Genomic DNA, 12072 nt, shown 5'->3' with positions numbered 1-12072 from the left:
AAAAGCAAAGTTTTTCCTTATGTGTTTATATTCCTCAGCGTGAACAGAAATAGAGTAATTCTGCAATTTTCAAAAAGAAAAAAAAAAACATATATAGTGAATAGATAATTTCAAAACATAGGGCAAAAATTCCAGTGGTCCAGGTGAGGTTAACTGGCAGACGTTATTCTGCGAGCCTTGCCAAATGGGACTTAGTAGATGTTATTGTCAGGACCATATTGAAAGAAACATCCCACTCTCCTATGCCATTAAACCTCAGTCGGGAACCAGAAGCCCTCCCCTGTTTGCATCTAAGTGGGAAGCCCATTGGCAAAAATAATTTTTCAGCTACTACTCTTGTTGCGAGGATGGGATGTCCTGTACTGATTTTTCTCACAATTTAGTGCTCTTAGAGAGTCTTTCCCAAGTTTTCAGAAAGACTGTGGCATCTTCAGTCTGAGAGCATATTGCCTCACATGAGTCAGGCTTATGCTTGGCTCCAACAGTTCAGACCTGGTGGCTGATGATATGGGAGTCTGTGTCACGAATGTGTAGGGAGAAGGGTTTTGTGCAAAGCTCCCCAGGAATCACACTAAAAAGAGTATACACTTACAAAAAAAAAATTTAAGTCAGAGCATTAAGGCTCTCAACTTGAGCACTCAGAGTGTTTTGGCGCACAAAATGACGTGGATTTGGTCAGTAGGTTTCATGAAGTTCCAGCTGAAGGTAGCGGGGAAACAAAAGTTTGTATTATTATCGGTGGGGCCGAACAAAATCCCTACTGAACATTGACACTGCTGGGGGAGATTTTCAAAAAACCCACGGAGATGAACTGCCTAGTTACGACTCACGGGTTTTTATGTCTCTGTTGCTTTCTTCCTCGTTCCGCCTTTTTGCTGGGAAGACTGGAGGGTGCCAAGTGAATGCAGGGACAGCCATTTCAGGGCTCGGGCACATGAATGCTGCTCTCAGCCATCCAAGTTTACCCTTGCTGATGGGCAATGCTTTCAGGTGGCTCTAGGCAGCTCAGGTACTCCCAGTTCCCCACCAATGGTCACCAATTCTGGGAGTCTCACTTTGGGGTGAGAGTCTGGACTACATTTGTCTAGGGTGCAAATCCCTCACAAAACCAGCTGAAATTATTGGAGACTCTCAACACCCCTGTTGCAGTCTTAATCCCCTCTACCACTGGTTTGGGCCATTTTTTCACCTCACGGGGGCAGGGTAAAAATGTATGCATTGATATGAAAGTCTCAGATAACTTCATGATCACCACTGTAGAAAAGTCCACAAAAAGAGAAAGCTTTATATATAAAGGATACTTTGGAATCATATATGACCCAGATGAGCTGGGAAAACCATGAAATAATAAAGTGAGACACTGAGCAACTGTTCATTCATCCCGTGAGTGCTATCCATCCTGTCCCCTGTGCAAAGCTGAGCTGCCCTCAAAGGTGCAAGCTACACACGAGCAAAGAGGGCCTCTTCTACAATGGAAACAGGCATTTCGGACACTCTCGAGGGGAGAGCGCCGCCCAGAGAGTTCTCTGGCCCCTTGGGCCTGCCAGGAGCTACAGGAAATGGTATTCCCTGCAGCAAAAAGCTGGCTTTTGTAGGCAATTAAATGCACTGCAACTGATAGTACTCAGGTCAGATGTCAAAGGAGGACTGGTGCCAGAACGGTGATATATGGCTGGCATGAAACGGCTTGGGGCGTCACCATCACCTTCCATCTGACGATATCAAAGACACAGTCGGACATGAACAGATAACATCCACTCACACTTGGAGAAACAGGAATTCCAGTGCTTCCAAATATTTCTATCCCCAAGGTAGTCCCAATGAATTAACCCCTGTAGAACTTGTAAGTATGCAAGTATATTTGGTTATCAAGCTCAAAACAGGAAAAACAGAAAAATAAGATTCTGACAAGCATTTTCAGGTGTGCTAAGTGACCAAATTTTGCTGTTTGATCTGACAAGGTACGGTAGTCTAAGGTTCCTCTTCCTTCAGCATGGGTAGATCTAGCAGACACAGCTCCCTTCACTATGGGGAGTGAAAGCTGCTACTGCCACCCTCCTCGAGGCTGCCTCTCCATATCCCAGACATCCCCCAATTAACCAAGCCTGCGTTATCCATGCTAGACCTATGCTCTTTCTCTGCTCCCACTCTTCGGTTGCCATGAACATAGCTACTACTTCATCCTTTTGCTCTCAGATGAGGCAAGGTCCGAACACAACGCCCCCTCGGGCCCCGCAGCACTGGAAATGTTTACGTGCTGTCAAACCAAACTGGACTAGAGCTCACTTGCCTGAGACTCTTGTGTTTATTTCCTAGCGGTGATTTTGAAACCAGATCTGTTCACGTGGGAACTGCGCCGTGCGTTGGCTGCAACTCTGCCCATAATCCGTAGGAATCACAGGTTGGGAATAGCACATCATCTGACTCTTTTACAGGAGGTTCTCACTCCCCTTTTATTATTACAATATAAAGTTAATGATATAGCCAGGCATTTAACTTTAACGATCTAATTGTAATTGTCTAAGGAGCTCAGCTCTTTCTGATTGGGCGTAGACGTCTCACATCCGTACTGAGGACTGGGAGTCTTCTCACTATGGTAAAAGTGAATCCCTGGTGGCTTATCTGACTTCCAGCCTTTTACAGCTCGGATCTCCATATCCCTACATTGCATTGTTTCTCCAGAAACTGCACTATTATATATTTCATCGTTGTAAGTTACCTTTCACATTTCTCTTCAGTTATTCAAAGCAGCCAAGAAGCATTTAATGTGCTATACTTGCATAGCCTGTTCTCAAGCTGGCAGGCGATGATGAAGACACACACAAGTCAGTATAGCTTTTGCTCACATGCTTGATTTGCTGTTCAGATTCCAGAGCTGGTTTTTACGTCTGTCGCAGGGTGTCTGTCATCACTTCTCTTCAGAAGCCCAGCAGGGCATCCCAAACAATACCAGCCTTGCAATGGGGAAGAAGGTTCCTTTTTTCCCAAGGTTTTAGTGGCAAAATCTCAAACAACAGAGTGAAACATTGTGTGTCAGAGCCCAAACTGGAGAGGAAAAAAAAAAACCAACAACAAACCAAACAAAAAACAGCTTTTCCACCCACCCATCTTTGCCGTGAGCCCAAACTCTCCCTGACTTATGGCAAGCACCCTGGAAAATATAAGATTTTTCCAAATTAAAAGACCATATGTCCCAACCGCAGTTCCTTTCCAGAGAAAATCACAGAAAGTCCTCCTGCGTTCATAGTCTACTCCAGCGGGAACAAGAAATTCTTGTTTACCCTTCCTCCTAGGATCCTATGGGAAGAACAAACAGGGAGTGGTTTCAAGGAAGACTACGTGGTACTAAGCCCCAGACATCACCAGCACCAATAATTTGTAAGTAGACACCTTGGGATCAAATTCTGCTCTGGTACCTCTCTTCTGTCTGCAAAGAGAAAACAAGAAAGAAGTTTTTCTTGGTTTTAGAGTGTCCCCTCTCAGCTCAGGTCATGTGCCACCGCACTTTTGGTGGCCTGCCCATCAGACTGCTGTTGTCCCAGCTGCTGGGACAGCCATCCAGGATCCCAAGAACCAGATGGTCACAGGCGCCCCTCTCCTCCACACACAGCTGTGGGCACAGGATGGGCTGAACATCAGCTAAGCCTTCACACCAACCACTTCCCCCTTTCCCTTTCTATCTGTCAGCTCCTGATGATGGTACCTGTCCTACACAAAAAGAAAAAAGCACCGCAGTCATGAAGAGGCCTCTGCTGCAGAGCTGACACCACACAGGCCAGAGGACACAGGAGCCACAAGCAGGTGGCTCACCAGGCCAGGGTGCAAGCCCTCCATCTGAGGACCCCTGCACGGCTGTGATCCCTTCTCAGAGCCACCTCACACCTTCACCGCCTTTGCTGTGGCTCTGGGAGGAAGATAAAGGGAACTCCAAAAAGCTGCTCTCCTTTTCCCAGAAACCAAGCCCAGATGCCATGTCCTTTCCAGAAGCTTTTTCAATCAGCTGCCCACGCAGGGTCCATTTAAAGTCCCCTTGCACCATTTCTTAATCACACCCAATATCTGCTGCCTTGTGTCTGGGAATTGATAAAACAGACCCCAGGTTCCTGAATTATATTGATTTCTTTGCCGTGATTTGAGGCTGTCTCAGCAAAGATTTTCTTTCAGGGAGACTGAGGAACATCATCTTCATCTGTGAGCTCCTAATCCCTTCAGGCTAAAGACTGCTTTCAAGAGTTTTTTCAAATTACTTTCCACTTCTTTTGGGTAGATTTTGCAGGAAAGAATCCACAGAAGATCTTATCTGAACCCTGGCATGCAATGACCTCGTTGCTCCATTTCATCACCGGTTCTAGGGTCACGTTATTAGGGATAATATTGGGAATTATAGGATTATCTTAGGCTTCCAGATACATTTTACATTGACTAATTTATTCTGTCTTCCCTTTCATGAATGCCTGATGTAATATATGAGACAGAGGGTTTACAAGACTCTAAAGGTATTAAGCTTTCACCTAATCACTAGTGTTTGAGGTCGTATGGAAACTCAGCCTGACCTGCAGCTGGGTATTACTAGTATCTGACCCCAGACATGCGATGGTACATTAAAAGTGCTAGTAAAGTATCTGGTTAGCAGATTCATGAAGGGAAAGTTAATGAACTAGTACTATACGTACGCCGCTGTGCGTGTAAGTTATATCTGGCTGCCATGTGTGCCCAGAAGCAGTTCTTTCTCAGAGTATGCTGAAAAGCTCTGTCACCACAAGTCAGGCGCACCCTTGATACTTTTCATAAGGCTCCAGAGGAAATTAATGTTGGTTCTTCCAGGTTATAGCTTTTATATGATAAAAAACCCTACACCAGCTGTATCATATGGAAAACAGAAACAGAACAGAACGGAGACAGGTAACATAATCCACATGCAACTGATAATTCAAGTACAGGTCTGATGTTCAGCATTTGACAGAATGAAAGACGAGGCCAGGGTTTACCTCCTTAAAACATCCAATATCAGTGGGAGAAATGAAAGCGACACAAAAACGTGCAGCTTGATCGTGACTGAAGGTGAGCTGTAAAAAAGGGAATAATTGTTATTGAAGGTGACCTTTCAGTCTATAATAAAGTCCCTAGTTATTTCAGTGTGCTTTATGCTAGGATGCATGTGACCGATCTGCAGGTCTCAAGATATCTTCTGCCTACCACCAAGCTCTGAACGTTTTGGTCCTGAAGATGCATTGGATATACAACAGCAACCCACGCTCTACCCTTGTCAGAGCTGCCAGCCTTACGCACAGGACTGAAAGGCACTCAGGTAATAAGATGACTGGATGCTTAATAAATGCCTTGATGAGACACAAGAGAGAAAACGCTTGGAGGTCACTCCCACGGTGTTACATCAACATAAAACTGGAAAAATGCAGCAGTGAGTCAGCTAACATGAGGGCTCATTTCTTGACACACTGCACATAAGACCGGTGAGAGCAGCAAAGTGAACCCCACACACAGCATTTTGGCTGAATTATCCCTTCTACCTTTCAGTTACTCATTTGCAGACCCTTTTTGTGGAATAGGGCAAGAGGTACTATACCTACAGAGACAGGCTGTGTTTTATGGGAACAGTGGAGGCGTGCTTATAGTGAAATCCACCTCGTGCCCAAAATACAGCACTAAATTTTTCAGCAATTATCTGTACCAGTAGCTTTTATATGCACCCCTTAGATCTTAACTCAAATGTTAACAATATTCAAGTATAGCTGTACACAATTTGTCATTGTCCACACAAAAATTCCTCTTGAGAATCCATCATTTCCCCTGTACCCTAATTTGCTATTTTCATTATCTCTGGGTTTGTCTCATCAGAAGAATTCTTCTTTTAACTTGGTTTCATATCAAAGCAAGTTCTATCTTCATTAACACACAATTTATCACAGAGAGAATGAAGATTTATGACATCTCATCTGACTGAAACAGGAAATACTCTACCAACACAGCTCAGCCTGTCTGCAACTGCAAAGTCACTGAGGCTCGTTGTCCCATGACATGAAAAAGATCTCAGTTACAGAGAAGGACCCATACTTTGCCAAATTTATAAATCTTAGGAGGTTAATTTTTGCATGATTGAACTACTTCACCAATAAAAAACAAAGACCTTGAATCAGGGCTCCACTATTTCAAACAAGAAATGAATTGTACTTCTCAGATACCACAGCAACAAGCATAGTGGATACACCCGGCTTGGTATGTAGAAGTCAGATAACAAAATTGAAATCCCCAATCTTTTGTGTTTGGGCTGTTTGCTGTCACCCAGTGCATTACAGCACGAACCTTCTCCCACACATGATGGAAGTAACCCAGCCTGGCGATTGGATGGTGATTGAACAGTGGTGAGACACTGGAACAGGTTGCCCAGGGAAGCTGTGGATGCCCCATCCCTGGAAGTGTTCAAGGCCAGGCTGGATGGGGCTTTGAGCAGCCTGGTCTAGTGGGAGGTGTCCCTGCCCATGGCAGGGGGTTGGAACTGGATGATCTTTAAGGTCCCTTCCAACCTGAACCATTCTGTGATTCTGTGTGGTTCTGTGTGATTGGCAATTTGGATTACAAAATTCTTGGTTTAATAGAAATTCCTTAAACACTGAAGAAAAGAAAAAGAAAAGGGGGGGGGGGGAACGGACGGTTGGACTATATGACCTTGAAAAGGTCCCTTCCAACCCAACACATTCTACGATTCTATAAGGAGACCAGGGCAAACAGCATTTGCCTTTCACAAGCTACCGAACTGCTGTGCAGGCAGGTCCTTGGTACTAAAGCAGAAACTGGTTCCTTTTTCTTTCCAATTCCCTTCTCTGCTGAACCAAGGGAGGGGTAGAAACATCCACACAGAAGATTAACATGACATTGACTCCATCTTCCCTTTCTTTTCCTGACTGTCTGTGTGCTCCCTTCCCAGTCCCTCGGGTGGATGAGAGACCGTGTCTGTGGCAGGAGCTCCAGCACAGCATGGTGGGAAGTTCTGGGAAGCTGCCTGCCACCTGTTTCATTCCTAATTTTTTTTTTTTTCATTTAAAAAAAACTTGTCCAAAGTGAAAAGATAAAAAAGATCTCCTGTTCCCCTCCCCCAGATCCTAAAGGAGGACCTTTTGAACCTGCTGACAGCCTCAGAAACAGACTCTTGATTCGGAGTAGTGACAAAGCAATTCAGACTGCAGAATTCAAACTAAAAACAATTCATCGGATTTATGCCTGGCCTGATGCACGCCTTCCTAGTTTGTAAATGCATTACATGTGGCATCTAGGAATAAAGTGTTCAGCCTCAAAAAAGGAAGAGGAAATACATACGAATGAAACCTTGTGTGGGAACAGTCAGTGTTGTTCTTCCCCGATTCGCAGTCTGAAAACGCTGCTTCAGCTTTGGCTATGTTTTCTCAACTTTAGCTGCACTATGACCTCAGATGACCCAGACTGCTATGAATCTGGCCACTGTACATTTGATCCAGAATACTAAACAACCGGTGTCATTTTCAGTCAGTGCTAAATCCAATCTGACCTAGATAGAAAAGCCCTTACATCCCATTGCTAATCCCTTCGGTTCCATCCGAGCAGCGAAGCCTGTAAGCAAATGCAGCACATAGATTTTAAGTAAAGCAGGCAAACAAATTGAGTTTCACAGAAACCTAAAAACTCAGGCTTCAGCGGATCGACCCCAGTAATACCAGCCTCCATATTCTCTAGAAGCTTATTTTGCTGTGTTGCCCAAACATTTTCAGACCATTTTGTGACAGCAAGTAGAATTTATCTTTCTTCGGTGTCTATCCCTCTAGGATGAGACTGGAGCAACACTATACTCACTGTCTGTTTCTGGTCTTCTAAAAAGGTACATCTTGCACGAACCTTGCAAGAAGTTTTTAAAAAAAAAAAATTTAAATATTTTGCTTCAATGCGCCAGACATTCCATTTCACATTTTTTCCTTAAAATCATGATTCTCAGCCACAGGCACTTCATCAGTATAGAAATAGCTGATTTTCCCACAGGCTCTCCAACAGTCAGACAACAAACCTGCACCAAGATGGTTCAATTTCATTGGAGTCAGCACCTACTGAGCAATGCGGTTTAGGTTTCTTTTAAGCATTCAAGAACGTTTTTCATAATAATGCCAGATGGCCTTGCAATCAAAACCTTCGCATTCAGCCCTTTACCTCCAAATTTGCTGCTCTGATACTGTATGGATTCGAATTTGAATACACAACACAGAAGCTATTTCAGATTTTCTCAAAAAAAAAAAAAAACAACAAAAAAACAACAAACCACCAAACTACCTCTGTAGCAAGAAATTTTCCAACTGTATTAACTGTTCTCTGACTTCCACATACCTTTCCAAATATTATGTGAAGAAAAGAGAAAGAGAGAAAAGAAAGAAAAAATTCCTGACTACCATCACAAAAGAAATTGTTCCTTAATTACAAACAGGACACCCTTAAGCCAAGAACTGAAGAGAAGGGCAATCTGTACGACCTTTCCCCATCACTTTGCTTTGAAATATGGAGTAGGCAGAACCAATCGATGTGAACAGCTTTAGTAAGATAAACACCAGTGGCAACTTTTTATATTTGACAACACGAGGCCTTCTCCAGGACAAAGAATGGGAATGAGAATACTTGTTATGTACTCCTGCAAAATGTACTGTGTATTTAAAAAGAAAATATTTGCTTATCAGTTGTGGCTGTGTAATGTCAAACATACGGTAGCTACATGATATTTTAACCTTACCCCCAAGCTACAAGGAAATTGAGTAGATAGTTGGTTTTCTAGTGTCTTTAAAGTAACTAAACATGAAAGGTCAGACTTAGGGAGAACAGTAGATAAGCTGCCCAACAAGGCCGGCAGAGCCGAGGAAACATGCTCATGTACAATGGATATCCCAATGTTTGCTTAGAAATGTGTCATAAATGTAACATTTAGTGATGGTTTAAAGTACCCCACCTGAATAAGTAGTGGAATTTACACAGGAAATAAAAGGATATGAGAGACTGATTCAGAGAGTGGGGAGATGGCTGCTTTAACAACTCTTGACAAATTTTAATTAACTTCATGATACACTATTGGTGTACCGATAGTTACCGGTCTTATGATCATGCGTCACAGTTAACGTAATCATATTTCCCATAGATGGCCTGCACTGAGACACCCAGCCTCAAAACAACGTCCTGTACATATTTTAGCCACAGTGTATTACCCCTTTGTGATGACAAGGCGATGAAATGGGGAAAATGTGCCTGGAGTAGACCCAGAGTCCTCTGAAGTCAACTGAAATAAGTTTTCCACAGACTTTGACGTAAAACTCAAGAAGAAACTTAAGCACAAGTTGGGCTGCTCACTACTAGAATTCGTTAAAACTTGTAATAACTGTTGGAGGGGAATTGTAACTGTCACAAGTTTGTTTCATGCCAATTTAGAGTAGTCTGACGTTTTGGAGAAAGAGACATAGGGCCCGTTGCTATACATAGGATTTAAAACTCCCCTGTTCAGTGATGGTGCCCAACACGTCTGGAAGGCAAAATGTCTCAGAGAGAGTAATGAGTCCTGCCACAGTCACCCACCACCAATGTATAGGTAGGATGCTGCAGTGAAAGGGCACCGCTCTTCAAGCAGGTGGGTGTCTCACAACAATAGAAATCTCAACAAAGATGGTGTTGTCTAGTCATGAACCCTAGAAAATTTTTGTCTGTTCCAGTGGAGGTTTGGTAGGGTGGAATTCAAAGAGAATGTCTTCCCTCATCAGATTGTTTTTCCATTGAAAAAAAAGTAAATGTTTTTTAAAAAATTTTTCTTTGCAAATATATAGATAGGTGGGTATAGGCACGTCACAAAGTTTCCTTGCAGCTAATTAAAGAAGTTGTCTTTTAATCCTATAATATCACAGATAGCTATACATTTGACTGCTTTGTTCTGAGATCAGTTGAAGCAGTAGTCACTAACTGTTGCAGAGTTTAGAAATTTGCAGTGGACAAGACACCTAATATTGCAATTCAAGAATTACAGCTTTCATTCAAACAAGTCACTCATAGATATCGCTGCTTTCTTTCTGTGGTTCACGGAATCAAAAACCACATCCGTCACTCAGCTACAGAAAGCACTCCCAAGATGACACGGTTTGTCAAATAAGCACAGGAGGACTGCATCCACAATTTCCAGGTCCCTCCATAGCTGCTCTTCAGCAGCAACAAACGAAGCTGCACAGGAGCTTGACAGGACTGTCCCTGTCCCCAGCCACGCTCCAAAGCTGTCCTGAGACCTTTCCCATGTGCCAAATCTGTGGAGCGACATCCACGGGGACACAGGAACGGAATTCACAAGACAAGTATCACGTGCTTCCTTCCGCCATCGTCCTGAGCCAAAGCCTGTGCTCTACTTCCGACACAAAATGGCAAATGCAAGTTGGAAAATCGCTTATTTAATGGAGGTGCAAGTGCCAATCTGAATAAACTCTGTTTAAGCCGATATTCCCCCATTGTAGACTTGTGATACGGTACTTAGCCTTAATTTTCATGCAATTTTATTTAACTGAAGTTTTAAGTGTTCCCCCTGACTTCCATAAGTTTGGGGTTTATTGTACACCAGTCAGTTCTCTCACATCCAGCATACAGTGCCTGTAAATTTCAGGTTAATTAACTCACATCTGGTTTTCCACAAGCAGAAATACTAAGTTCTGCAGCCAACTACTATTACTAGCTAAAGTGCTTTGTGCTCTCACTTGTCTGTGGATGAAACTAGTGCATCTTTAAGAATATAGATTTAAAAATCAAAGTCTGATGCCTTGTTAGAAGGCCAAGGGTTATTAATTTCAAAAACAGAAGGTAGAGTTTAATGAATAATGAATAGCAGCTGTTGGAAACAAATCTTTGTAGCCCTGGGACCGTCTTTCCCTATGTTACAATTACACTTTGATTGACCTCAACAATAACTAACAAGCATGCCCAGCTGGATCATAAACCAAGTATATACTATGTCCAGATATGGTGTAAAATTTCACATCAATGAAACACTCACTGTCAGTCTAACTTTGTCCCATCATACGTCAATCAGACTTACAAATAAACTTATTAGAGCTGGGACATGCGTTTTCCTAGAGGGGGGGAAGTTCTTTACTGGCAATGAACGAACAGTTTAGAAAAGTCACAAGTACGCTGGGATGGCTCTAACGCTGAAGAAAAGTCTTTTGTCATGACAGACGTGTGGTGTTTGTTCACCGTGTGAATATGTAAAGGCTTTAGGAAGGAGAGGCAGTTTTCCAGGTTGCCTAAAACAGTTATATCCCCATAGCTGGGAGGCTGAACGCAGAAAAAGATTAAGTTTGGGCTGATTGAGCATCTGACGTATTTTCTATATGAAGGAATGTGCTGCACTGGGACCTGGTGCTTTCGGGGGTCTGTGGGTGGGAGGCCCATGGAGTTCACTGGAGGTTCAGTGCCTCTCTCCTGTGGACGACCACATAGTGCAACACCTAAATTTGAGATCTGTCTAAACAAACCGGAATAAAAACGCAGGGACAAACTGTTTATGTATGCAAAACCAGGAAAATCTGGCTTGTGCTGTTTAGTAGATGGATTACTTAAGAGTTTTACATCCTGTCTTATCAGGTAGGAACTTTGGTCTACAGCCAAACAATATTAGGGATGAGCCACCGATGAATAAAACACTCAAGCCTTGGGATTTATATACGCTCTCAGCTTTCTAACACCTTATCCTCCCTCTCCTAACAGTTCCAGGTGAAACAAACAGAGAAGCAACAGATCTTTCTCTCATCAAGTCACTGGACTTCTCCTAGGCTTCCCATTTAAAACAGCTATGTATTATTATTTGTATTGTTTTTTCTATTGCTAAACATGACAAATTCATTTGTCACCATTTCTTCCTGTTCACGAACTACACCATTACAAACCCCAAAATTACTTTTACAGACACTTTCTTAAAGGGCACAGCACAGCCATGCAAAATTACTTAGATGCCCGAATATCCCCGGTTTAGTTTTCCAGCTTTAATTTCCTTGATGCGCCCTGTGAGACCGTATCATGGCACCT

The 12072-nt window shown here is 43.0% G+C and overlaps 1 long non-coding RNA gene across 1 annotated transcript in view; it reads right to left on the bottom strand.

The window, feature by feature from the left end:
• LOC134512804 (uncharacterized) overlaps nucleotides 1-4617 on the bottom strand; it is a 127773-nt gene extending 123156 nt beyond the window's left edge. Inside the window, exons 1-2 of the long non-coding RNA XR_010070246.1 lie at nucleotides 3282-4617; nucleotides 2720-3005 (exon numbers count right to left, since the gene is read on the bottom strand). This is a non-coding gene — a long non-coding RNA (uncharacterized LOC134512804). The remainder of the gene's footprint in view (nucleotides 1-2719; nucleotides 3006-3281) is intronic.
• Between the last annotated feature and the right edge of the window lie 7455 nt (nucleotides 4618-12072).

This window comes from Chroicocephalus ridibundus, chromosome 3 (genome assembly GCF_963924245.1).
Source record: "Chroicocephalus ridibundus chromosome 3, bChrRid1.1, whole genome shotgun sequence".
In the NCBI taxonomy this organism is placed as follows: Eukaryota; Metazoa; Chordata; class Aves; order Charadriiformes; family Laridae; genus Chroicocephalus; species Chroicocephalus ridibundus.
This window is presented reverse-complemented; position numbering and strand designations above follow the sequence as displayed.